We start from the raw sequence: 12,602 nt of genomic DNA, 5'->3' as shown, positions 1-12,602 counted from the left end.
AACAATTTAATTACTTTTCCGCAAATAATATGGAACTTACAAAAGCTGAGACGTGGGGAGGAAATGCAAGAATACAAAGCCAATCAAAGATATATCTAAACTTTAACAAAAGTTAGCCAATAGCATTAAAGGTAAAATGAACATTATCATACATGCTATGCCTGTATTGCCATTCTTCTATTGTTCAGACGGTACTGATATGAACCCATATTTTAACTAGTGAAAATACGAATTATATTTTCACTGTAACCGAACTACTTACAGCGACGCGTACGCGTGACCTTCGCTGTATGCATGACCATCGTTGGTATATGTACATATAAAACAGCTGAGCGAATAAGACAAATGACAATCCGAAATGTCATTATGATTATGGTCAAAATTATGTTGTTTGCAGTCACTTTATGGGCATTACACTTAGGCACAAGTACAGTTGTACCAAAATCATACAAACAAACGTATTGAAAATTTGTATAATTTGCCGACACCTGTCAATTCACGGCCGGTCCCGTGGCGGCAGTGTTTTCGTGTCGTCTACGCTGCTGAAGATTACACCATGGATGTATGATTACACGTAAAGATATCGGTTGACAGAGCATCATGATAGAATCGCTTTACGACAAGTTTCCTGTTGATGAGCTTGAATTACAAGCGGTGAATTACATCGTTTACAGTCCCGTGAGTCGTAAATGAGCCACGAAAATCCAATCGCACGAAAATACTCGCGACAGACAAGGTTGAAGGTGCACATGATATTTGGTACCTGTCAGTGCACAGGTCATGTTCGTGTCTGGTGGCACCGATGCGGTGCGGGTTTCAGATACAATGTACCATCTAGGGAAAGTAAAACTTTCGCTTAGGTTGTTAAAGGAAGTTTAGTTCTATTTAGGCAAGCCAGGAACGAAAATATACGAGCAGACGACGGAAATACCTTTGAAATGTTTTATTCGTACAGCAACAAATAAAAATCACGAACGAGTTACGACACTACAGCTTACAGTGTACTCACTTCATGTTTTCACTAATCCGCTTACTGAGATGGTAAATTCGGCATATTTGACGTCTGGGAACATGTATAATTCTTCGAGATAAACTGACTGGTACGGGTATTATATCCACTGTATGTGCATTCATAGATGTCGCAGAGCTGCTTGCTCTGTGCTCTCAGCTGTTCATACTCGATAGAGTTTGAGCGTGGCGCGAGTATTTTGACCCGATTTTGGCGGCCTCATAACTTTCACGCAGGGATGAGATTATGTATCAAAACACGAAAACACACCCATTTTACAAACTCCCGCCTATGTTTTACATCCACCGTCATTTTAAACTAAAAATAAATCTTCTTCAAATTGTGAAAACCAGTGTCGACATCGTAATATTTAAATTGTTTGCTTTAAAAGTGCTCCATAAACCCTCCTTTGAAGTGGAATGGCCCAATAGCGGAATAATATCAAGAAGTGATACGGTTGTCATCACTCCTTAGCAACCAACTTTTTATAAGTACAGCCTGGAGGAAGCAAGGTCGATTTCAAGTTGATTTCGTCGCTAATTTCGGAGCGTCTGTAGGAAAACAGTCATAACCAAAGCATGCATGTATGATAAAGGGGTTATTCTCGTGATGTGTCCGTATTTTGACTCGTTGCTGCGCAACTCGTCAAAATACGGACACACCACTCGAATACGACGCGGTATCGCCCAAACTTCGTGTAATAACCCTAAGTATTTACCATCCTTAAAGACGAGATATCACTTATTTTCCTGCTTCCTGTCCGTACCAATATTGTTCCATGGACTAATCATGGTTTAAGATAACAACACCAGATCACCTAAAAGCAGAGTTCGATTGTATGTTAAGAACACAAGTGGACAGCTCTCAATTACGTCCTGAGCAATTTCCATTCACTTTGCTTCCCTAAGAAGGTTTTGTCATTTAGAACACTTAAAAAATCACAAATTTGTATGAGTAGGAGATATGTATTGTCCACGATTTGTTCAAGATATGTACATAGCTTATTTCTGGTTATTTAATAAACCTAGCCTGCATTTGTCATACATGTATTATAAGTGTTGGTTGTTATAAACATCGCATTTCATTTACATTTCAAATAGAAAATGTTGATATCAAAAGTACTTTGATATTTTGCATGGTAACACTATTTTGTATGGATTTCCTATCTTAAACACGTATATGCAAATGTGCTAAAACTTATAGCATTATTACTGTGTGCACTTACTGAATGCACAAATTCATACATGTAGAATTTGTTGGTCATTCGTCATACAATCGATGTAGAAACCCAGTGAATTTTGTTGTCTCAACTCAAACAAAGACTGGCGGTACAATATATAATAAATAGCACTTGTCGACAAATCGATAACATTAATTGCCTGTCGCGATCGGGAACAACTTTTCCTGCGAAGGAGTACATAAACAAAGATGTCAATAAGCCTAAAATGGAACAATATGTGATGTGTCACTGATATAATCAGCAGTAGTTCTAGAGAAAACAAATTGTACATCACGCATGAACTATTTTTGCTAAATTTTTCACGAAGCAAATTGAATGTGCTTCGCGTGTAGGCAGTATACTTGAGTATACATCAAATAATTTTTGATGAAGTGGTTTCTGTAATAATACTAACTTAAAAAACACAAATAACAGGAAACACAAGCTGAAGGAATGTTGAAATATATGCAAAATGAACAAATACATTTATCACTAAACCTTCCTGCGTTTTTCATTTTTACTGTGGATATTTCTTTGAATATGGAAAAGAGCCCAATAACTTTTTTAACTAAGTGTGTCCTTATACAGGTTTAACATTTAGTCACATAATTTTGAAACGGCAGAATAGATCCGTACATAATTTACGAACATGCACTTTGGTTCAAGCTTAGGCCGTCGAGAAAAACATTTCTCGAGGGAGGGTCTATGGTTCAAACGTTATTCAAGCATTATTTCCTCCGGGCACATGTTTGCTTGTTATTTCTACTAAGACATGGCCATCTTTCTTACAAACTGTTAAATCAAGGTCACACCAGAGAAAGACTTATTTCTACATTCAAACGCTTTTTGGCAGGTATCGCAAGCTGGTAGACAAAAATCGAATGATCGCTGATGGTATCAGTGACATTGGGCCTTAGTTAGTGACTATACCTATTTGACTTACAGATTGATATATGGCGGGTGCTACATGTGGGGCAGGATGCGCTTACTATTTTTGAAAGACCTGACATCACTTCTTGGTCTTCTGGCCAGAGGTCGATATATCTTTCTTACATGAATGTGACTTTGTTTGTGTACCGGTTATTTGGGTCTGTTCTGTGCTGTTTTGTGTCTATGTTTACAAATATTGTATTACGAATTCTGACCCAGTGTTATCGGATTACAGATTGGTATGATTGCAATTAGTTCCCGGAAAACATGATATGTCACCATAGGACGAACCGATATGCTCTAACTAGACATGAATAATGGATGAAAAGCATGATACGGAATTTTAAATGAAGTGTAAAGCTTGTAAAGAGCTGCAGTTTCTCATGAAATTATGAAATGAATAAGATGGCATGTTACATGTTGGGGTTTAGGATTACATGTTTGGGTTCCACCATGGCAAGCGTGAGCGCTCGTACAACCAGAATGACGCATTGGTATACCTGACATGCTGTTATATATAGTAAATGTACCCTTGAAACTAGTTGAATCTGAGAGCCTTCCAAAGCATGAGGAAAATTTATCTTCCTGGTGACGCACGCTCCATGAGTTACTCTATGACATCATGGCTCCAGTACGTAGAGTATAGGAGTAGGAGTAGTGGTTGCATGAGTTAAAACAAGGTTTGAATTTAGTTTCAGATTTATAATTTTCGTAGTGTATAACGCCTTCATGGTGTTTGCCCATGGTAGTTTTATAATTTCTGTCAGATTTGTCTGAGGTTGACGAATTCGCTTCCTGGTCTACTTTTTAGGTTTAACTCAATTATCATTGTAGCTTGCGTTTTCGTGAATATGAATTTCAATTTCACCGCAAGACAACATCTTTCCACAAAAGCGGCAATAAATTTGCCTGGTATCGGAGAAAGAAACATAGGCACAAGCGAGTTTTTACTTACATAACTCCTGGTAATTGAATATTTTTCATATCAATGCCGTGTCTGCTTTCGAACATAATACACATGTAAAAAAGAGATAAGATGAGTGACTTCAAAGTAATTATTATGCTAAGCGAAACTATATGTGCACGGATAAGAGTTGCACACTCATATGTAGTCATTGTCACCGTATCATCGCCATCGGCCTCCCTAAGTCAATGAGTTTACCGCTGTTGGCTATTGAGTAAACAATGTGTGGGTCATTTGACTTTCGCATGTGGCCATGTTCTCAATAAACTACTCCATTCTCTTACAAGGCTCTGTTGGAAATTGGCAATCGGGCGTTTTAGGTGACAGTGTGTTAAAATTCTTATAATTGTTCTTGATCAAACGTTTTTCCGCGTTCAGTATTTTACTCTAACATTTATTTTTGGGTATTAAAGAATATTTATGACATAAACAGGGTAATTTTATTGACCTTTATTGCGTCAAAATGAATAGAGTGAAATATTAGGTCAATTAAAAGAATGTGTGTGTTTCCTTTCTCATCAATCATCTATCCCATAACCCACTGCCCAAGGGAGCAATGGGGAGTAAAGTGCCTTGGTCAGGGGCAAAACTCAGTGTTACAATGTCGAACTTGTTAGAGTCTCGAACTAACCATCGTTCGACGATAAGTCCGTTACTCTGCACTTACCGGATGTCGAACTCACCATCCTCTGATAGTGGGCCCGGTACCGTAACCACTGCCCCGGGCCAATGTGTTACGAAAATTAGGGTAGGACGATCGGGATATTTTATTCTCTTTGATGGCTAAGACCTATAAATCACAATAAAATTTAGAGACTTCACTCGAAAAACATGTTTAGGGTCCGTCTGGTTATCGGAAACAAACACATTTTCTTGTTTGACTTTACGGGAAATCCCTGTTTCTGTTTACACCTCGTCACATGATATACACGCAGCTTATTTCCATTATGTAATTTAAACATTTTCAGTTACGTAGTATGCTCTCTCTTTAATGTGTATTTTAAATTCGCAAGAAATCCATTGAAGCACATTCTTTCATAGGGATTCATGATGAAGACTGTCGGGCAAGAAGTACGGTACCTGGAGACGCGCGTCTTGTGTTTTTACTGTCTTATCAGATTCTTTTGTTTGGGTAAGAGTGTGTGTAGCTGTAATGTCATACATGGTAGTTGTGTTACAGTCCTTCACTCGGTTAGCTAGGGGCGGCGCCAAGGTTCGGCGTGGCCCATCAATCTTGGTGGTGATTAGTATTCTCATTGTCAAGTAAATCCATGAGTGTCACATCTCTTGACGTAGCAAAACTTTCAGCCAGATCAATCCTGTACTTTTAATGTCTGATTGACTGACCTCTTAGAAGCTACCGCAAACAATTTAAAACAGATGACAGGGAAGGTTCGCTCATGTCAAAATAGATCAACGCTGAGACATTATGTTTTCTGCCCTGCATTTAAATTTTTCCTCTCTCTCTTATTTTGTTTTATTTTTTCGCAACAAAAGCCTCTTCAGAACAAGGTGAATTCGAGAAAAGCGTTAACTACATGATCCGTATACATTATGATCAAATGCAACGAAAATGCGTTTTCATTGGCCGTCATTTCCTGTGCCTGCCATTCAAGTACGTCATGCGTCAGTTCAGATATCGAAACTTTGTTGCAAAGTTACACCGCATAGCAGGTCGTCTTCGTAATTTGCATAACAAAGTCATAGTATGCCCTTTTGTGTAGTTTGACTGCATTTAGCTCCTCCCAAAGTGACGGACCCGACACGGCATGCCAAGTACTGATTGAATTTCAGGTCCAAGGCTTTGGTAGTTCGTCTGGGCTACCATTTCATGGATTTTGGTAGCCCCAGAGAAAAGTTGGTGGTCCGTGGACGCAGAACTACCGCTTATTTCGAGCCCTGGTCTGTAACCTATTGAGTTTCGTCGTACAGTTTCGGCCTTTGACCTCAAAACACCTTTACGTCAACGCTGGTAAAAGGAGAAATGATTTAAATTTTTAACAAAAAACATATGTCTAAACATTCAGTAATTCACGAAAATTATAGGGGTCAATCCAAAACCTGTGACTTTAAGGGACTGGACGTAAATTAGCAGGGGGGAGGGCCGGGGGGATTTCGTAAGAGAGTGACCAAAAATTTATGACCCTCCCCCAAAGCAAGGCTGAAAATTTATGACCCTCCCCCAAAGCAAGGCTGAAAAATTTGTGACCCTCCCCTAGTTTCAAAAAAATAGAATATTACAAATTGATCGAATCTTCAACGATCAAAAATTGAGGTAGGGATTTACAACACAGGGCAATATAGATGGATACCAGCAAGGGATGTCTGCAAATTTTTTATTTGCTTCTGCTTGTGACAAGAACAAGTCTAGATATGGATGTCAGCCTTACCTAAGAATACTTTCAATGACATGGTGTCAGTCCCATTTGACCAGCATGGGTAAAACTAATCTTGTAGAAAAAATCTCGATAATTCTATGCTACAGATTTCAGTACTTTTAATAAAAGGGAACCCCTGATTTCTCTGCCTACACAATATGCATTTTGATTGTTATGATAATGGTTTAATATACTGTTTAACTCTTACACTGTTTAACCCTTTCACCACCATGGTTTGGCCCAATCCCATTGTTATCAATGGTGAGTGTGGACCTGTTTACAGGGAATTGGGGGTGGACAGGTTAACTTAGTAAACCAATCACCAGATAAAGGAGTACTTGTATTCTTGTTTCCAGTGTGGTATGGGTGGATTGTTCTGGGGAACACAATAGGATTAACTCTATGATTAAATTAATTCATTGTTTGATTTTCTGCACAAGTTTGATGAAATGCTCTATTTTCCACTTTGTCAGCACACTTGTAAATGTGGAACAAACCACAAAAAACAGTTTAAGACTTCACTGGACACAAAAATGACACCACTGCTCAAAAGTGTCATCAAGCTAGGCTGACAAACTGAATCAATACAGAGCATATCATGCTAAAATACAGCAGCTAATACTGAAAAATTCTGAAATCTTATGAATTTATATAACTCTGACCTGCAAAGTAAACAACAAAACCAACATCTTGTCCATACACCATTGTTTCAAATTACAGTGACTGACAGGCAAAACTAACAAAACAGCAAACATGGAATTTAGCCATTTTCATTGGCCATTAAAGGGACAAAGTCACTCATTTTTGACAAAATTTTGGTCATTTTAATTTCCGTTGAATATATATGCTTTTCTGCTGCTCACTGAAATGGGCTTTATTGCAATCCCTGGTTGTCACAGCTCAACTCATATGCATGCATGGATATAACATGTGGTCACTTAATAATTTGATTTAAGGTATGTACCAAAAATTTTCACAGTAAATTTCACATGTTAATGTGCCTTATAAAAAGTGAGAATTGAATTGCAATAACCAGAGAGTGAGCATATTACAGTGAGAATAATCTATCAAAAGAAATTTTAATGGCAAAATAATATCAATAATGAGCAACTTTGTCCCTTTAACTTGGTACATATCTAGTACAGATTCTTTTAATTCAAGTCTGAAGCAGCATGACCATTGCACTGTTGAAGTATTAAAATGGTGGCAATGAATATTTTTATAATTGGTGCATTGACAAGATAGTACTGTAAAATGTTGACAAAAATAGCTTTGTCCAAAGTATCATAATATTAGCCATTTCTGAACAGGGATGTAAGATTATACCACCATTTGAACTCACAAATATTTCCAATATGAAAATGCAGTCCTCTGCTGAGTGTTGAATCATGTACCGGTATGTTGTACACAATAGAGGTAGACACCAAGCATAGCATTATGTGAAAGAGTTAAAGTCTTGGTACTAGATGACCACTGAACAAGACTGGCGGTCCGCTTGTTTCAAAGCTATTTAAAAACTTTCTTCTGGGCCTATTTCACATCATACTTGACCCTCTGCACTTGACCTGCAAGCTTTGTACGTACATGTATTCTGGAAAATGACAGTAATTTCAACGTCATTTTAAGTCAGAGATTCGTCATGTAAGTCATTAATTCACTCAATTATTTCTGTCCGTTCTTCCTGACTGTCAAAATTGGATTGAGGTCTAAGTATTGAAAGTACTTAATTTAATGATGATTTTCACAAATATGTTTCACTTACAACTTGACTAAATTGTCACTACTTCCAAGTGTGACTGTGAACATCATTCTAAAAATATTCAAATACCTTCAACGCATACAAGTTTGTTTTCAAGTTTCGCGCTGTACCAAGAAGTTCTCTGGGACGTACTGTACATTTTAGCCTATCATTTTTAGGAAATAAAGGTCTGTATGTTTAAATGATTGACTTATTGGCTTATGAAAAATATATTAAGGATCAGAAGGATGTTGATATTGCAATTCACAAGTCTCGGTGTTGTTTTCCCAAGCAGGAGCGTATCAGTATCACCATTGACCTAGCTCTGCATGGCAGGGCTATGTGTTACCAGCGCGCGTTATAAGGCCTCCTACCACAGGCCGTATAACGCTGGTAACACACAGCCCTGCCATACAAAGCTAGGAGCTACAACACTCTTTTGGTAGTACCGTGGTATCATATATTGCTTTATGTAGCTGCAGTTCCGAAACTGAAGGGTTTGCCTTTTAGGGTTTGATCAAGTTGATGTCCTACCTAAACAGCAGTCCAAATATTGAGGTACAACGGCAATATTGCCATACGCTAGGAGGATATGTGTACCACCGTCGCTACGCAAAGACTACTTACCCCAAAGAGCTCTCTCTCTACCGGGTGCATAGGCCTTCGCGTTGCGACTGTGGTTGCAACGGAGTGATGAGTATGCATTGTTGGAGGCAATCAAAGCAGCCAATAGCTGAATACTCTTACCATTCTCGTAGGGCTTAGACTGCTACACCAAGTCAATGGCATATATCATGTAAAGTAGGCAGTAAATATGTACCCTTTCACTTGGCTTTGAACTGCAGATGCGGAATGTTATGATTCAACAGACTGTCCAATAATTCCAATAATGAATGCCCAAATTGGCTCATAATGGAATAGAGCACACTTATACTCCATTAAGAGTGATTGTGATAAGTAATGCTCTTCAAATGTTTTCATTTATATTAAGTGCCTGCCATTTTTTCTAAGAAATTATAATTTAATATTTATCAAAATATCAGTGAAATTCATAATTTTGGAATGTATCACATTGACAATTTAGGGAATACTGGAAATACAATGTGACACTGATCTCCATAACAATGATATATGGTCATGTACAATGTATTGAGCAGTTCAATCTCTACATGGGGAGGAAATATGGGAAAGTACAATGTATGTTTAAAATGTGTTCCTGGTACAGATATAGAACTACATGTGTGCATGACCCCATTGTTCACTGGATTTTATAATATTCCTGATAGACCTGTGTAGTCAGAGAACTGAAAATACCTGTACATGTGCTCATTGCACTCATATCAAATCCAGTTTTACAAAATGTACTATGTGTTCCAGTAGACAATGAGAAATTTTGGTCATGTTGCCCTGTTTGTGGAGAAAGGTCAACAGAAAGGCTATGCCTATTCAAACAATAATTTAAGCAAACAATTCAAAGTATGGTCATGGATTGAATGCTATAGTGTGAAATTATGGTGTTTTAACATTGACAATACTTTGTCAATTTTTGTGCCGCTTTTCTTTGCATTTTAAACATATCACAGAAAGCAGCCTAGTAATAGAGGATAGACTGGATCCTGATTTGACACAGAAGTGGCAAACACTATTTCATGACCAATCAAGTCTCCATATTCTGAAATGACATTTGGATATCACCATATTTAATCAAGCTCAATCTGAATACGTGATCAACATGGCTGATTCACTGTATAAATTACCCACATTAAATTTCAACAAATGTCATATATCCTGCCTTCACAACACAAATGAACACTATCCATTCCAAAGATAGTACCCACGAGGTAAAGCCAATATAAACTTGAAAAATGCCACAAGTAGCCATACCAATTAGATGACTGTACCGAAATATTTAAGTATACTAAAATCACTTTTCTGGAATCAAAATTATTAATTATCACACCAAAGCTTACTCTTAATTTCAAACAATAGTATCTCTAAAAACTAAAATTCATGTACCTATAAAGTGACTGATGCAAGGTGGAGCTTGGCCTTAAACTTTAAAGGGAAGTGGCTTATGAAAGAGAGGGAACTTTTGTTGATCAACAAAAAGTGGAATGAGAAATAATATTGTCAAATAGTTATAGGTTCAAGATTGACTACATCAGTGGAACAATGCAAGATATTGTGGTAATATCCAGCAGTGTTTTTGTTAAGGGTGGTACCTAGGTAAATGTTACCAGGGTTCCCAAGTCATTTTACCAGGGTTAGCCTTGGTATATCAGTGCAGTCATACTAGCGGACAACAGAAATTTTACCAGGGTTCCCAATGTTCCCCAATCTTAGCAAAAACACTGTCAAATGTTTATTAACGAAACACACTAAATGTACACTGGGCAGCCAGAGTGCCACGGGTTAGCTGAGGAACAATAGATTGGATTTGCTATAAACTTAATGGCGATAATAATAGCAACAAGAGAGACAATCCTATTTAAGATAATGGTGGGGAAGAGATACACAGAGAGTTGGGAATGAGCACTTAATAGAAAGTAAGAGGCAGTGTGCGAGTGATGTCATGTGAGCATAATTGTCTATACAAACAATTTGCTTTCTACCTTTAGTGCACCGACAACAAGCCCAAAAATTTGTGACCCTCCCCCTTAGAGGAGCTCAAAAAATTGTGACCCTCCCCAAATCCCCCGGCCCTCCCCCTGCTAATTTACGTCCAGTCCCTAAGTGAAATTATGCTGCTGACCTTCAATTTCTACGACGGCCATTGCGCTTCACGGGTTGAAATTTCGTTCTGTGCGCTTAGCGGACGCGCTGAACGCTTTCCAGTCTCCTCCCGATCGTTCAGTGCAGTGTGCGACGGGCATCCCTAAACCGCTTTAATTTTGATTTTTTCCCTTGTAAAATTGGGCTAAAGCGGTGTATATTAATAAGGTTTTCACACCATACCGGGATTTATGTCCTCGTACATCGTGCATCGTACGCTTCGGGTATTGTCCTCGACGCTATGGGACGGACAATACCTCCGCTGCACGACATAAATCCTGGTATTTTTTGAATAACCTTATATTACTCAAGGGAGGTATAGTATATTTTCGTAAAGAAATATATCTCCATCATAGGGATTAATAAGCAGCTAGCCACAAAAAATGAATTACCCTGTTGCTGATTCCAGTCCTGTTACGCCATGATCATTACCAATACCAGTAGTTACAATCTGAGGTCTGTGAATGAATACACGTATTTGCATGACAATGTGGAAACAGGTTTTTTATATCTACTTCAATTCCTTTTAATGTAATTGTTGATAGATGCATCACAAATAAATATACCTTTGAAGTTCGAAACTACAAGCTCTCCCCAGCGAAAGGAGAATTCTACCAGTTTGCCAATTCGGGAACATACAAAATATAATAAATAACCCCACGTAAGGAATATTTTACTCCAAGCGAACCTTAACAGCGTACGGCAATCTAGGCTAAGTTTTGATGACTATATAAATTAAAAAAATCACTAAATATGCACAAAAGCTTACTTCGGTACAGTTCAATTGACGAATAATCCGAGCCGTAGGTATAAAAAAACATTAATTTTGTGAGAGAAATCAACAGAAATCGCATTTTAGCTTGGCGATGTTTCACACCGGCCGCCAAAATGGTTAGTGCCTGTGGCTTAGCAACAGCCTAAGTTGAGATCACAGAAGAGGTCATAACCTCATTGTGATGAAAAATGTATTAGATTAAGTAAAAATCTAAAATTAACTATAAGGTACGTTTCCAAATTGGTTACTTACTCATAGACATACAACCCTCCATTAGTTGAGCCATTACAACTACCTTTCAGAATATACTTAGTGATCTAGGAGAAGTGGTCGCCAGGCTACAGGTAAAGACCTGAGTTTGAATATTTTTTTTAGTTTCTTAACTTGTATCGTATATTATGACTCTATGTTGTTTACTCGCGGCCCGTTTCACATGGTTAATATCCACGTGGAGATCGCCCTCGTTGACCGAAGTTTGAGGGAAGTAAAGACTTCCCTTTGCGGTCTGCTTGTCAGGCTTAGGTCAAAGGTTTGAAGTTTTCATTGTACTACGCTTTAAAACAAAATAAATTTTAATTTTACTGCAGCCCGCAGCCAGGAGTATGCCACATGACTCAATTACAACAATCCATAATGTACAACAACATAGGAAAGCGTAGCCTGGTAACAGTTATGGCAATAAAAACATTCAAGAGAGATTAACACATTTACCAACCTATTACAACAGGTTATTTACATAACGATATGTTGTTTCTACTTAAAAATTTATCTATTTGTGGCAGAAGCAAGACTTTGCCATCATTTGAAAATAAAAGTA

This window comes from Ptychodera flava, chromosome 13 (assembly GCF_041260155.1).
Source record: "Ptychodera flava strain L36383 chromosome 13, AS_Pfla_20210202, whole genome shotgun sequence".
NCBI lineage: Eukaryota > Metazoa > Hemichordata > Enteropneusta > Ptychoderidae > Ptychodera > Ptychodera flava.
Note: the sequence above shows the minus strand (reverse complement) of the source record.